The 13,147-nt window shown below is 40.5% G+C and overlaps 1 pseudogene; it reads left to right on the top strand.

Annotated features, from left to right (window-relative positions):
- Window positions 1-1,449: 1,449 nt before the first annotated feature.
- Window positions 1,450-2,285, top strand: LOC126503981 (60S ribosomal protein L7a-like; annotated as a pseudogene).
- Window positions 2,286-13,147: the final 10,862 nt, after the last annotated feature.

The following is a 13,147-nucleotide window of genomic DNA, read 5'->3' on the forward strand; positions in this document are numbered from 1 at the left end:
GCATGCATGCATGCATACATGTGCACAAGTGTCACAGCATGTGTATGGAGCTCAGAAAACAAATTTGGGTACCAGTTCTTCCTTTCCACCCTGTGGGCTGTGAGAACTGAATCCAGTATTCAGACTTAACAGCAAGGGCCTTCATCCACTGAGCCATCTTCTGGTTCTATTTCTGTTGATCTGCATTTTAACTGACTTATTCTTTGAAAATCTCATAAATATTTATTGTATTTTTATAGTATTCACCACCCACTTTATCTTATTTCACTCTCTCTGTACTCCTTCCAGAATGTGTTTTAGTCATGAAAAGAGACATTTTGAAAGTAAAGAGGCCTTTTTAAAAATTTATGTCTAGACTATGAACAATATGCTAACAACCAAATATAACTATTTTAATAAGCATATAATATATACTATTACATAATAATCGTAACAGCTAAAATGCATAGAACATAAATGCTGAGTAAATCTAAGATTAGTACTAAAAGGCACACACACACACACATATATATATATATAGAAGAAATCTGAGCGCTGACTTGAAAAATGAAATATTCGAATGACACACAGACTCAAAAGAAATCAAATGGCCAATAAATCAAATCATCTCTAGAAGAGTGATGTATGAACTTTTTCCATTAAGAAAGTCCATTGAAGGGCTGCATGGAACACATAAAGCAGACCCACACTGCAGATAACTTGGAAGAGAGAGCTGAGTATTTGAAAGAAATAATGTGTAAATGAATGAAAATCAAAATATTCTTATTGAATAGAATCATCACTAATATCTACAAAGTACTAAAATGTGACATTCGAACTATTGACCAAGGGCAAGAAGAGAATAAGAATGCCCTCAGAAGAGTGAATTTCAGAACACTGACTCTCCAAGCATTGTACCTCAAAAAGTCCTGCTCTGAATGATCCACTTGACAGGGCAGGGTAGAAGAAGGAGAAGCAAGCTCTTCAGGTCCAGGACGTCCCACCTGGAGGAAATGAAAGATCCAGAACCAAGAGGTATTGTGAAATTGAACCAACCATCTACTTGGGGAGCAAGTGGGAGCAACTTCTTTAGGAAGATAAAATGGACAGGATACAGTTGGATCCAAATGTAAAGAGGAATATATATGCCAAGGACAGTGGGGTTGAATTAGTAGTAAATACAAGGAAAGTGCATAGAAAATTAAGCAAAGGGCAGCAGAAGCAACAACAACAGCAAAATAAATTAATTAATTAATTAATTAAATTAAACCCCAGGAAAGTAAGCCGAGTCATTGCTATCTTGCTACTGCAGTCTGTTTGTACAGCTGTGCTGATGCAGTGAAAGGGTACTGAGTGATGGAAGGGAAAAGGCATGAAGAGACATTCAGAGAAGTCAGTAAAATGCAGCCTGAAGGACAAACATCATGAACGGGCACAAAAAGAAAAGAAAATAGCTCTCTCCTCCAGCCCAGCAAGATGCCCAAGGGAAAGAAGGCTAAGGGGAAGAAGGTGGCCCCGGCCCCCTCCGTCGTGAAGAAGCAGGAGGCGAAGAAGGTGGTGAATCCTTTGTTTGAGAAGAGGCCTAAGAACTTTGGCATTGGGCAGGACATCCAGCCCAAGAGAGATCTCACACGCTTCGTCAAATGGCCCCGCTACATTAGGCTGCAGCGGCAGAGGGCCATCCTCTATAAGCGCCTCAAAGTTCCTCCTGCCATTAACCAGTTCACCCAGGCCCTGGACCGGCAAACAGCTACCCAGTTGCTTAAACTTGCCCACAAGTACAGGCCAGAGACCAAGAAGGAAAAGAAGCAGAGGCTGCTGGCCCATGCTGAGAAGAAAGCTACTGGCAAAGGGGATGTCCCGACTAAGAGACCACCTGTCCTTCGAGCGGGCGTCAATACAGTCACCACTTTGGTAGAGAACAAGAAGGCTCAGCTGGTGGTGATTGCCCACGACGTAGACCCCATTGAGCTGGTGGTCTTCCTGCCTGCTCTGTGTCGCAAGATGGGGGTCCCCTACTGCATCATCAAGGGAAAGGCCAGGCTGGGGCGTCTGGTCCATAGGAAGACATACACCACTGTTGCCTTCACACAGGTTAACTCGGAAGACAAGGGTGCTCTGGCCAAGCTGGTGGAAGCTATTAGGACAACAACAGATATGACGAGATCCGCTGCCCCTGGGGAGGCAACGTCCTGGGTCCTAAATCTGTGGCTCAAATTGCCAAGCTGGAAAAGGCAAAGGCCAAAGAACTCGCCACTAAACTGGGTTAAATGTACTGCTGAGTTTTCTGTACATAAATATAATTATAAAACTTCCAAAAAAAAGAAAAGAAAAGAACAAAATAACTACCAAATTTCATGCGAAGATTGCTTCCAAAAATTGAGAAATCTGTGTTGTTTTATTGTTCTTGTTTTTCTTATAAAGCTTGATATTGGTCCACAACATGTCTTGTGTGTAAACGGACTTGCTGTGCAGACCTGCTACCTCAAGTACAATGCCATGTGCACATAAAGATAGGAGAGAATCCGCTCCATAAAGTAGTTCTCTGACTTTCACACCTGTATCATGGTAGGTGCACCCCTCTCCACACACCCAATGGAGGACCCAGTTAAGACCCCAAGCAATTGTGAAGAGGGTGCCCACTTGCCTGGCCCTATAGTCAGATTGATAACTACCTTAAATGTCATCATGGAACCTTCATCCAGGAACTGATTGAAGCAGATGCAGAGATCCACAGCAAAGCACTGGGCCAAGCTCCCAAAGTCCCTTTGAAGAGAAGAGGAGTGAGAATATGAGCAAAAGGGTCAAGACGATGATGGGGTACCCACTGAAACAGCTTACCTGAGCTAATGGGAGCCCATTGACTACAGCCTGACAGCTGGGGAACCAGCATAGGACCAAACTAGGCTCTCTAAATGTGGGTGACTGTTTTATGACTAAGGCAGACTGTGGGATCACTTACAGTGAAATCAGGATTTATCCCTACTTCTTGTACTGTTTTTTAGGAATTCATTCTCTTTGAAGGGATACCTTGCTTAGCCTAGATATAGTAGAGAGGGCTTTTGTTCTGCCAGAAAGCAATATGCTAGACTTTGGTGACTTCCCATGGGAAGCCTTACCCTCTCCGAGGGGTGGAGTATGGGGGAAGGTGGAGGGAGCAGGGGGAGGGGAGGGGGTGGGAACTAGAATTTGGTATGTAAAATGAGATTTTAAAAGTTTAATAAAAATTAGAAAAAAGAGAGTGTGCTGCTACAAAACAAAACTTTAATATATATATTAAATATATATTTATTAAATATAAATTTATTAAATATATTCCTGAGAAAAGTAATTTATGAAACAGTAAGCAAATCTGTGATATCGTGTCAGTGGCCACGTCAGAGGAGCAGCAGGTGGCAACTGAAGTTCAAGGTGTCAGTCCACCAGTAGGAAACTCTCTGATTGGTCAGTCTTGGACAGACAAGCTCCTAAGACCACAGACCCTTGAATGTCTTTTGCTTCTGCTGTGTTTTTACATGTTTGCTGCTGCTGTCTGTCTCTGGTGTCTGGCATGGTGCAAATGGGTGTCCGGAGATCTCTACTACCTGTAATGTAGTGTGGTGTGTCTCATGGAAACATCCCATTCTACTGGGCATTTTTACCTGTGACTTATTATGAAGATGATTCCTCCCTAAACTGTACTGTCTGCTAATAATAATGCTAGCTTATACAGAGTTTTGATGAATAAAGGTAAATACAAGGAAATGCTACACAGCTAGAGCCTACGAATTTCACTTAAAGAGCTGCGTAGCTTACAGCTCAAAGAGAAACAATTGTTCCCAGAGACAGCCTGACTCAAATTCTTATAATGTTAACGCTTAAAGATGCAGTCACAGGTTTCAGTGTGCATCATTAGCTGAAACGAGGCCTTAAAATGACTTCAGGTTAGATCAGATGTCTTGATCATAGCCTTAAGATGAAAACCCCCCGAAAACAATCTAAAGTTCACAAGGACACACAGCTGAGGTCAAAAATACAAAGCAGCCCAACGGTTGCTAGCTGACATACTTTCCTTGCTAGGATTGGTTAATGATCGAAGGTGATGATTAATTCCTGTGCCCATTTCTGACCTCAGTCTCCTGATATAACAACTAGTGATGAGTGGGTATTTAGCCTAAAGATCTAAAGTACAACTGACTGACTGATTTTTTTAATGTATAAAAGTTTATGTTTGTGATTCCTTTAAGATTCCTTATAAGACTAACTTTCAAAATAAATAGTAGAATGATTGATTCTTTCTCTGTAACCCCAATATGCAGCCTGTCAACAGAGAGGACTGTGAAGAAAAATGCTTTCCTGTTTGCTCATGTTCTGTTAATCTGTAAAAGGGTACTTAGATGCAAATGTATATGGGTTATTGGGGTGACTGTGTTTAATCATGTAAGAAAGATGAAAAATATGTTTTCCCCTGTACTCTGTGGGAATTTAGCAGAGTCACTGTATGGGGTGGATATTAGAATGAGCAGCTGTTTTTTTTTTTTTTTTTCCAAAAAGGACCTTGACCTTGAAGAATCCTTGTACAAAACAGTGGCTGTTTTCCTGAGGGGGCCTTGTGGTCATCCCATGACTTTAATCACAAGATGCCTCTGGCACACCTGAGACCCTTGTATTACTGTGTATTGCACACAAGGCACAATAAAGGACTAGAGTCATGAAGGCATGTGATGGTCTCCTTCAGTGAGACATGTAAGTCAAGGCTAGGGACCTTGGTGTGAGGAAATACTTGGTGTAACAATCAATAGATATGCCTTTGTATGGTTTAGGTCAGTGCATCCGAAGAGCCTGGCCCTTCCTGCTGTCACACAGGTCTTAAAATTTCATCTTGGAGTAGCTTTTTATTAAACTGACAATGAAAGAACACAGAACACGAACAAGTAGAGAATAAAAGAAACCATCAAGAGAGAGAGCATGAGTGTCTTCTCCCCCAACACCCTCAGATAGAAAAGCCTAGTGTGTGTCCATGCTGTGGATTTCCCTTTGATCCCTGTGCTGCTGGAGGCTGGCCTCCAGGCAAGGATAATATTGTACACACCTGTCATTTGCCTGCTATTTGACATAGCCTGTTCTTTCTAGTAAGAAAAAAAGCCAATTAATTGTCCTTCCTTATTATTCTTAGCTACTTCAAAGGAATGACTGAATTTTATAAATGTCAAGCACAATGCTTTCTAGTCCAAGGAATTATGGTTAATTTCCAAATATTTATATATGCTTGAGAAAAATGTAGGTGACAGATGTTAACCATACACCAAGCTGCGCGAGAGAAGTTTTACTTCCTGCCTCCACAGCTGCTCAAGGCCGAAAGTAACTCCATAGCTACTAAAGGCAGTGATATACTAACACCCAAACTCCAGATCTTCAACCTCTTTTATTTCAGGAGTTATCTTGGAAGAAGTCAGGGATCGTGGGAGGGAAAAGAAACAATGAGTGCAGCACTCTGAGAAATCCAGGAAGCATCTGACAAAGGCCCACTCTTCACTATCTATCTTATGAAATAATTTTTGCTACAAGAGAAAGTGTTATGTAAATTCAGAACCTTCCATACATGGGAGCCACAAGGACATGTCACATAGCGAATCAATATATGTGCAACAGGTGATAACTTTAAACAAAGGAAAGTAGAGGAGACTACCAGAATCCTTACAACCAAATCACTGTGATTTCAGATCTGTGGGTATCTTATTAAGTGAACCAAAAAATAAGGATAAGATTAAAGACTGGTTGAACTCTGGCATTGTGAGAAGAAGCCATTATAGGATACAAGAAAATTTTTTTAGGAAGTTGATTTTGTCCTAAACCAAGAAAAAAAAAATAACCCTTTTTTCTTTACATATCTCATACAGATTCGGTTGACTAAATGACAATCAAATCACACATCCTGAGTAAACATTACACACATCTACTGAAGATGGAATAATACTTAGACCATTAAGTCAAGAGTGTAGCCTTCTATGGAATGAAAGAAGTATCAAAAAATATCACTGCAGGGGTGGTGCTACACCCAGTGGGGGAGTACTCACCTAGCCCATGGAAGGCCCTAAGTTCAATTCCCAGAACTAAAAAAGAAAAAAAAAAAGATTGAAATACATAACTTTTTACCTAACATATTCAATACTAGGGCTCTTTCCTCAAATTCCATATTTCTAAAAATTTACACATATATGGATGGTTACTACACTATTATAGATGAGATCAGCAAAGGAACCATCTAGAACGTTAATTTTAAAATCGTTCAAATGATGTCTCTGACTTATGGAACAGACATACAGATAACACATGAACCACACACATATAACAATACATCTAAAACTTTTTATGAAGCCAACTCAAAAATATCCATCCACCATTTCTTCCCCAGATATACATTAAGGAGTACATTCACAGAGTTTAATTGTATATTCCATGTCAGCCTTGAACTCATGATAACCCTGCTTCAGCCTCCCAGGTGTGGGTATTATAGACCTGTACCACCCTATTTATGTTTTTAAGAGATAAGTCTGTTAAGCACACGAAAGAATATGAAATGTGGTGTTCAAGAATCCTACCCGTTGTTGGCAGGGACATCCACTAGAAGAGTTACATGGAAAGATCAAGACTAGGAAGCACCATATGCAGCAGTGAATGACATGGACTTTGAAGCAAAACCAAGCTTTAGATCATGGCATGAACACTTAACTGCCTCCTTTCCAAGGTCTGCATCTTTGAAATATTGTATTCGTGTGAGTACTACTTCGAAAAAACTCAGCACACAGTATCCCTACACCAACTAGCAAGCATCAAACAGATGTTCATTGATATATTTAGGAGAGCATTAGTTTTCATCCTGTAATTGATGTTCTATTTAGCGCTTGTGAAATGCATCAATGTTGCATTATTTTATAACCTTAAAAAGAAGACTGAAGCTATTGATGTTGCTGTTACTGTTGAATGGGGATGAAACTGCATGAAAAAGTCAGAGTGTTCAGTTCCAAGACCTCCTGTCCCTTCATGAGTACATGACCGCAGTATACAGAATAAATAATTACCCTTCTACTGTCTCAAGGGCAGGAAATTACTGCTCTTTGCCCTAAATGAGTCCCTCTGTGCTGTGTACCCAGTGGGTGTGCACAGAATGTTTGCTGATAATGGTAATAGTGAGGACACTGATGGCTGTGACACACTGCAAGGTTTAATTTAAAAGCCATTGGGGAAACATAACAAAACACGATGCTTCAGAATTTCATCTGCCTGGGAAACAGATTCCGTGAGATTGTTAATAAATAAAGCAACTCAGAGCACATTGCACTGTCAATTGCTTTGGGGCCGTTCTGAGTTTCACTCATTAGCATGGCCTAATTATTGCTTCAGATGTACCAGAGGGCAAAACAAGGTCCGTGTCTATTATTTTAGTCTGTAAAGTCTGCCTCCTGTAAGCACTTTTTAAATTAAATGCCTAAAATGACTGCTATCAAGTAAATGATACTTAACCACTACAGCAAGGTTTGAAATGTACTGTTTTCTATTCCCTAGGTCACTGCTCTACTTTGTTTCCATAATGGCACCCATTTGCTCTCTATTTCAGTGGTTCCGGCATGAACAGAGTGACTTTGCTGAAAGATGGTCGTACCTCTCTAATCTAGTTCCATCCCAACTGTAAGGATGGGACTTTCCTTATTGGTAGGTTATATTGCTTGTCTTCCACGGTCACTGAAGAATCATCTAGACACTCTCTGGAAGAACACCTGTCCCTCCCATCAGCAAAGTGCAAAACTGGTCTCTAATGATGAAGCCTTAGTTCCTTGACTCTGGTCTGTGGTGTCTTTGTGGTAGGCAGAGACACCACACAGAAAATGCATTGCAGGAAAAAGAGTTGGTGTCTTGAAAGGGAGATCTACCCACCTCCCCTGTCCCCTGAATTGTTGTATCTGAGACTCTACAGTCAGTCTGAACAGGGAATTATAATGAACAGAATGATGGACTTGTAACAGGACATCCAGTCTATAAAGATGGAGGCAGAAAACTCAAGAAAGAGTCAGAAGGTGAAGATCCCCTTTCCTCGGCTGAGACTTTAGCCTCAGCACGGAGCTGTGTGTGTTTACTGAGTGACAGTGGCTTGCTGACATGCTCCCAGCATGGGATTGGCTGCTGGGAGGCCAGGGAAGCTCATTAAGAGACTGTTTACTGGAGCATCAATTAGACTCGGTGGGAAGGCAGCAGAGGAGCCAGATAAGACAAACTTCTCCCTCCTAGGAAGTCGCTCATGGAGGTGCTGGCGAGTTGCAAAGAAGTCACTTCCAGAACGTCCACGAAAAGCTAAGTTCTGAAATGAGGCCCTGACTTCCTGTGAATTAGCCAGCTGGGGTACTAATAAGCTTCATGGGGATATGGGGAAGTGTGAGTGCTATCCACAGCCAGTCTTACCCAGGATGATGTGGAAGGAAATAACATTCTGATAAACACTCAGGAAAGGAGGAATACATCTCCCCAGTGTCCTCTGTTTATACTAATGGCATGCTTATTGACAGAAGTCAATCACATATCTCATTTGCTATTCTGTCAAGTCTTGGTCTTCAGTACAACAAAGCAGGAAAAAGACTGATTTAGGGTTCAAAACCAATAACTTGACAACTGGCACATGGCCTACCTGCTGCATGTCATCTCCTCCCCCCACACTCACAGCCCTAGGAGAACTCAGGTGTGACCCCACCAACTCACCTGCTGTATCTCCTCTCATCCCCCCACACCCACAGCCCTAGGAGAACCGAGGTGTGATCCCACCAGCTCACATGCTGCACCTCATCTCATCCCTTCTACACTCACAGTCCTAGAACTCAGGTGTGATCCCACCAACTCACCTGCCGCACCTCCTCTGATCAACCAACTCACCTGCTGCATCTCATGTTAGCAGTGTTAATCTGACTGCCCTGCATTTCTCGTAAACCTCCTTCCTATTCATTTGAAGAGAATCTTCCTGACCAATAAGAGAGGATGGCTATCCTATGGTCAGTAAAGGAGTAATTATTTTCTCTACCAGACCCAGGAAACACAGATTATTCTCAGACATTTTTAAAAGGTTGGAGAAAAAAAGAAGGAGAATATAAGAATCTCTGCCTCTCAGAGGCCTCTGCTCTATGCTGTCTGTTTCTGGGCCAGTTCTGCGTGCATATGCATTTAGTTCCAAAGCAATGTCCAATGTCAAGTTATACTCATTAAATTTCATGCACACTTTTGATTCTTTAAGACAGATAATGTAGCACACCAACCCACCCTAGAAATCATCCTGACTACTTGATTACTGGTGTAAAGAGCACTGATGTAAATCTGTGCTAGTTAGCAAATGCAGTCACAAATCGTGACCACACATATTAACTTAGCCACTTTTAGCTTTTGTTGTGAGCTACAGTAAAAGGTAAGGTTGTCTTCACTCTTAAGATGTAACAAAATGTTTCTTAGAAATGTTTAGGAAACATCTCCATTCCCAATGAATCATGATTCTTCTCTATATATCTGAATTTTTGTATTTTCAGTCAAAGTCCCACAAGGACAGTTTCTTGGGTGAAGAGGGCCTTTAAGCTGTAATTTCAAAACTCAAGTATTTGGAGTATTAACATCTACAATTTTTATGCTACTATAAATATTTTAAGAGGCTAAGTTATGAAATCCTTCCCCTAGGGGTACAATAAGTTGCTGATTTTATAGAGGTCTGGTAAGTGTTGAGTATTATCTGAGCCTAAATTGAATTTCAGAAAAGAAGAGAAATTAAGCTTAGGTTTAAATAGCAAGATAGAACAGCAGACTACTGTTACTAATACGAAAACAAGAACAAGTTCTTATTAATAGTAAGAACTACTCTCATTAAAAACAGAACAAGGCCACAAAACCTGGTAGGCTACCTGCAGATTCTGTGCTTTCTCTCTGTTCCCTCAGACCCAATCCCCCAGACTCATCCATAGCCTTATTACAGAACACCAACAGCCTTCTTTTCCCCTCCCTCATATTAACTATAGATTCTACAGACCATCCACTCATAACCTCCCTTCCCACACTCTTCCCAATATATAGTTCCCAACCCCAGGAATCCCCTCTGCTAAGCCACAGGACACTACTGCCAGAAAACCAAGTAGGCTGCCCACAGACCTCTCTTCCATACATCACACTAAGGTTAGACAGACTATGAACAGAGATAATATTGTAGATGCTTGATGTCAAGGACTTATTTAGAAATTTAATTCCTGGAGGAAGAAATAACAAAAAATTAAAGGTAATTCTAGAGAAATAAGAATTTCATTGGAAAGAGTAGGAACTAAGATCAAGCTATCATGGAGCCAAAGTTGGTCTTGAACTTGTGATGTGGCTAAGGACGTTGAACTGTTTATCCTCCTCTCTCTGTTTTCTGAGTTTTGGGACTACAAGTAGGTGTTACCATACCCAGCTACCCTGAAAATTTTGGAACATCTTTAGATAACATCAATTTTGTGTTGTGGCATTTGTCTAGTTCCACAAAGGATAAATTGAAGGCTGAAGGATGAAATAACTTTGAAAAGACTTTTTAGCAATGTGTGTAAAAGATTGTGGTTCTCAAAATGTAAAGTAGATGTGAGGATGGAGCTGTACAATTTAATAAATATTTAGAAAACTGATTTGAATGGAGCCTAATTATAAAGATCCAGAAAAGAAAGAGTAAAGAAGCAAGTTACATGGCCTGATTTGGGGATTTTTTTTATTGTTTTTATTGAGCCATACATTTTTCTCTGCTCCCCTCCCTTCCTCCTCATACCCTTCTACATTTTCCCATAGACTCAATGTTCCCAGTTTACTCAGGAGATCTTGTATTTCTCTCCTTCCTGTATAGATCCATGTGTGTCTTTCTTAGGGTCCTCTTTGTTTTCTAGGTTGTCTGGGGTTGTGGACTGTAGGTTGTTTTTTTTCTTTGTTTTATATCTAGAAGCCACTTATGAATGAATACATATTAGATTTGTCTTTCTGGATTGGGTTATCTCACTCAGGATGATTTTTTTTCTAGAACCATCCATTTGCACACAAACTTCAAGATTTCATTATTTTTTTCCACTGTGTGAATGTACCACATCTTCTTTATCTATTCTTTGATTGAGAGCATTTAGGTTGTTTCCAGGCTCTAGCTATGACAAATAATGCTACTATAAACAGTTGAGCACAGGTCCTTGTGGTAGGATTGAGCATCCTTTGGGTATATACCCAACAGCAGTATTGCTGGGTCTTGATGTAAATTGTTTCCTAATTTTCTGAGAAATCACCATACTAATGTCCAAAGCATCTGTACAATTTTGCACTCCCACCAGCAATGAAGGAGTGTTCCCCTTACCCCATATTCTCTCCAGCATAAACTGACATAAGTGTTTATGATCTTGGCCATTCCATCTGTAAGATAGAATCTCAGAGTTTCTTTGATTTGCTTTCTCTGATGGCTAAAGATGTTGAGAACTTCCATAAGTGTCTTTCATCCATTTGAGATTCCTCTGTTGAGAGTTCTCTGTTTAGGTCTATACTCCATTTTTATTGGATTATTTGTTATTTTGATTTCTTGTCCAGTCTGTAGGCTGCTGTTTTGTTTTGTTGACCATGTCCTTTGCTTTACAGAAGCTTCTCAGTTTCAGGAGGTCCCATTTATTAATCGTTTCTCTTAGTGTCTGTGCTACTGGGGTTATGGTTAGGAAGTGGTCTCATGTGCCAATGTATTCTGGTGTACTTCCCACTTTCTCTGTGTGGTTGGTTTTATGTTGAGGTCTTTGATCCACTTGGATTTGAGTGTTATGCATGCCGATATATANTGGACTTGAGTTTTGTACATGGCGATAGCTTTGGATCTATTTTCATTCTTCTACTTGTTGCTATCCAGTTACAACAGCACCATTTGTTAAAGATGCTTTCTTTTTTTTCATTTTATATTTTTAGCTTCTTTGTCAAAAGAACAAGGCGGATGAAGAGGAAGAAGAGAAGCTTGAAGAGAAACAGAAAAGTCATGCTGAAGAAGATGGTGGTACTCACAGTCAAGATGAGGAACATAGAAACCCTACAGCAGAGGAGAATGAAATTCTAAACAGGTCACCAAGAAACAGAAATCCACGAAGAGAGTAAAACAAACATAAGAACTTGATTTGTGATTTCTTCTCCCTCCCCTCCCCCTGTTTTATATTCTTCTCTAGGGCTGGGGTTAAAGGTGTACACTGCCGGGTTTCTATGGCAAACTAATAAGGCTACTTTTAATGTGTCTGTCACAATGCCTGATCTGTAAGGCTGAGCAGTGGGGCTGTTTTACTCTCTGATCTTCAGGCAAACTTTATTTATTAAAATGCAAATTAAATATCACTACAATTGAGCATCCAAGTGAGGGTGGATATACATCAGGAACACTCAATATGAAGAGGGAGGTTTTGAATCCTTGGAATTCAGGAAATTGTTGTCTGCTCATTTGATGTGACAGTCTCATAAGCATGTTGCAGGAATGTCAGCGCTAGCTAAAGGAGCTATGTAACTTTGCTTCAGGAACTGTTATGAGCTGATATTAGTTACTTCTCTGTTAGTGTGATAAAACATCATGATGACAAGCAACTTATAGATAATTTATTTTGCCTTATAGTTCTAGAGAAGAAATCTATACTGGTGAGAAATGCATGGCAGCATAGGGAGCTGAGAGATCATATCTCAGCTGCACATAAGAAGCAAAGAGCAAGTAAAAATTGGGTCAGGCTCTAAAGCCTCAAATTACCCCACCCAGTGATGTACTTCCTCCTTCAAGATTGCACTGCACCACTCAAACGTTCATAACCTCCACCACAGCAATACCAACTGGGGAATAAGTGTCCAAGTACACAAGCCTATGGGTGACATATCTTGTTCAACCTAGAGCAGGGCTGGGCAGATGACTCATTTGGTAAAGTCGCATGCCCAGCTTGAAGACTTGAATTCAATTCTTAAAAACCACATTGCTGAAAGAAAGAGCTCAGTCCTACAAGATGTCCTCTGACCTACACCTTTGTGCCTTGGCACATAAGTACACACAAAGAAAGACAGAAGAGGCAAACAGAAAGAGAGAAAGAGAGAGAGAGAGAATAAATAAAAAAGTTTTAGAATTGCCTCTCCAAATGGCGAAGTTTGAACACCATACAATTAA

This window comes from Alexandromys fortis, unplaced genomic scaffold (assembly GCF_014885135.2).
Source record: "Alexandromys fortis isolate MF-2015 unplaced genomic scaffold, M_Fortis_MF-2015_v1.1 scaffold_34, whole genome shotgun sequence".
NCBI lineage: Eukaryota > Metazoa > Chordata > Mammalia > Rodentia > Cricetidae > Alexandromys > Alexandromys fortis.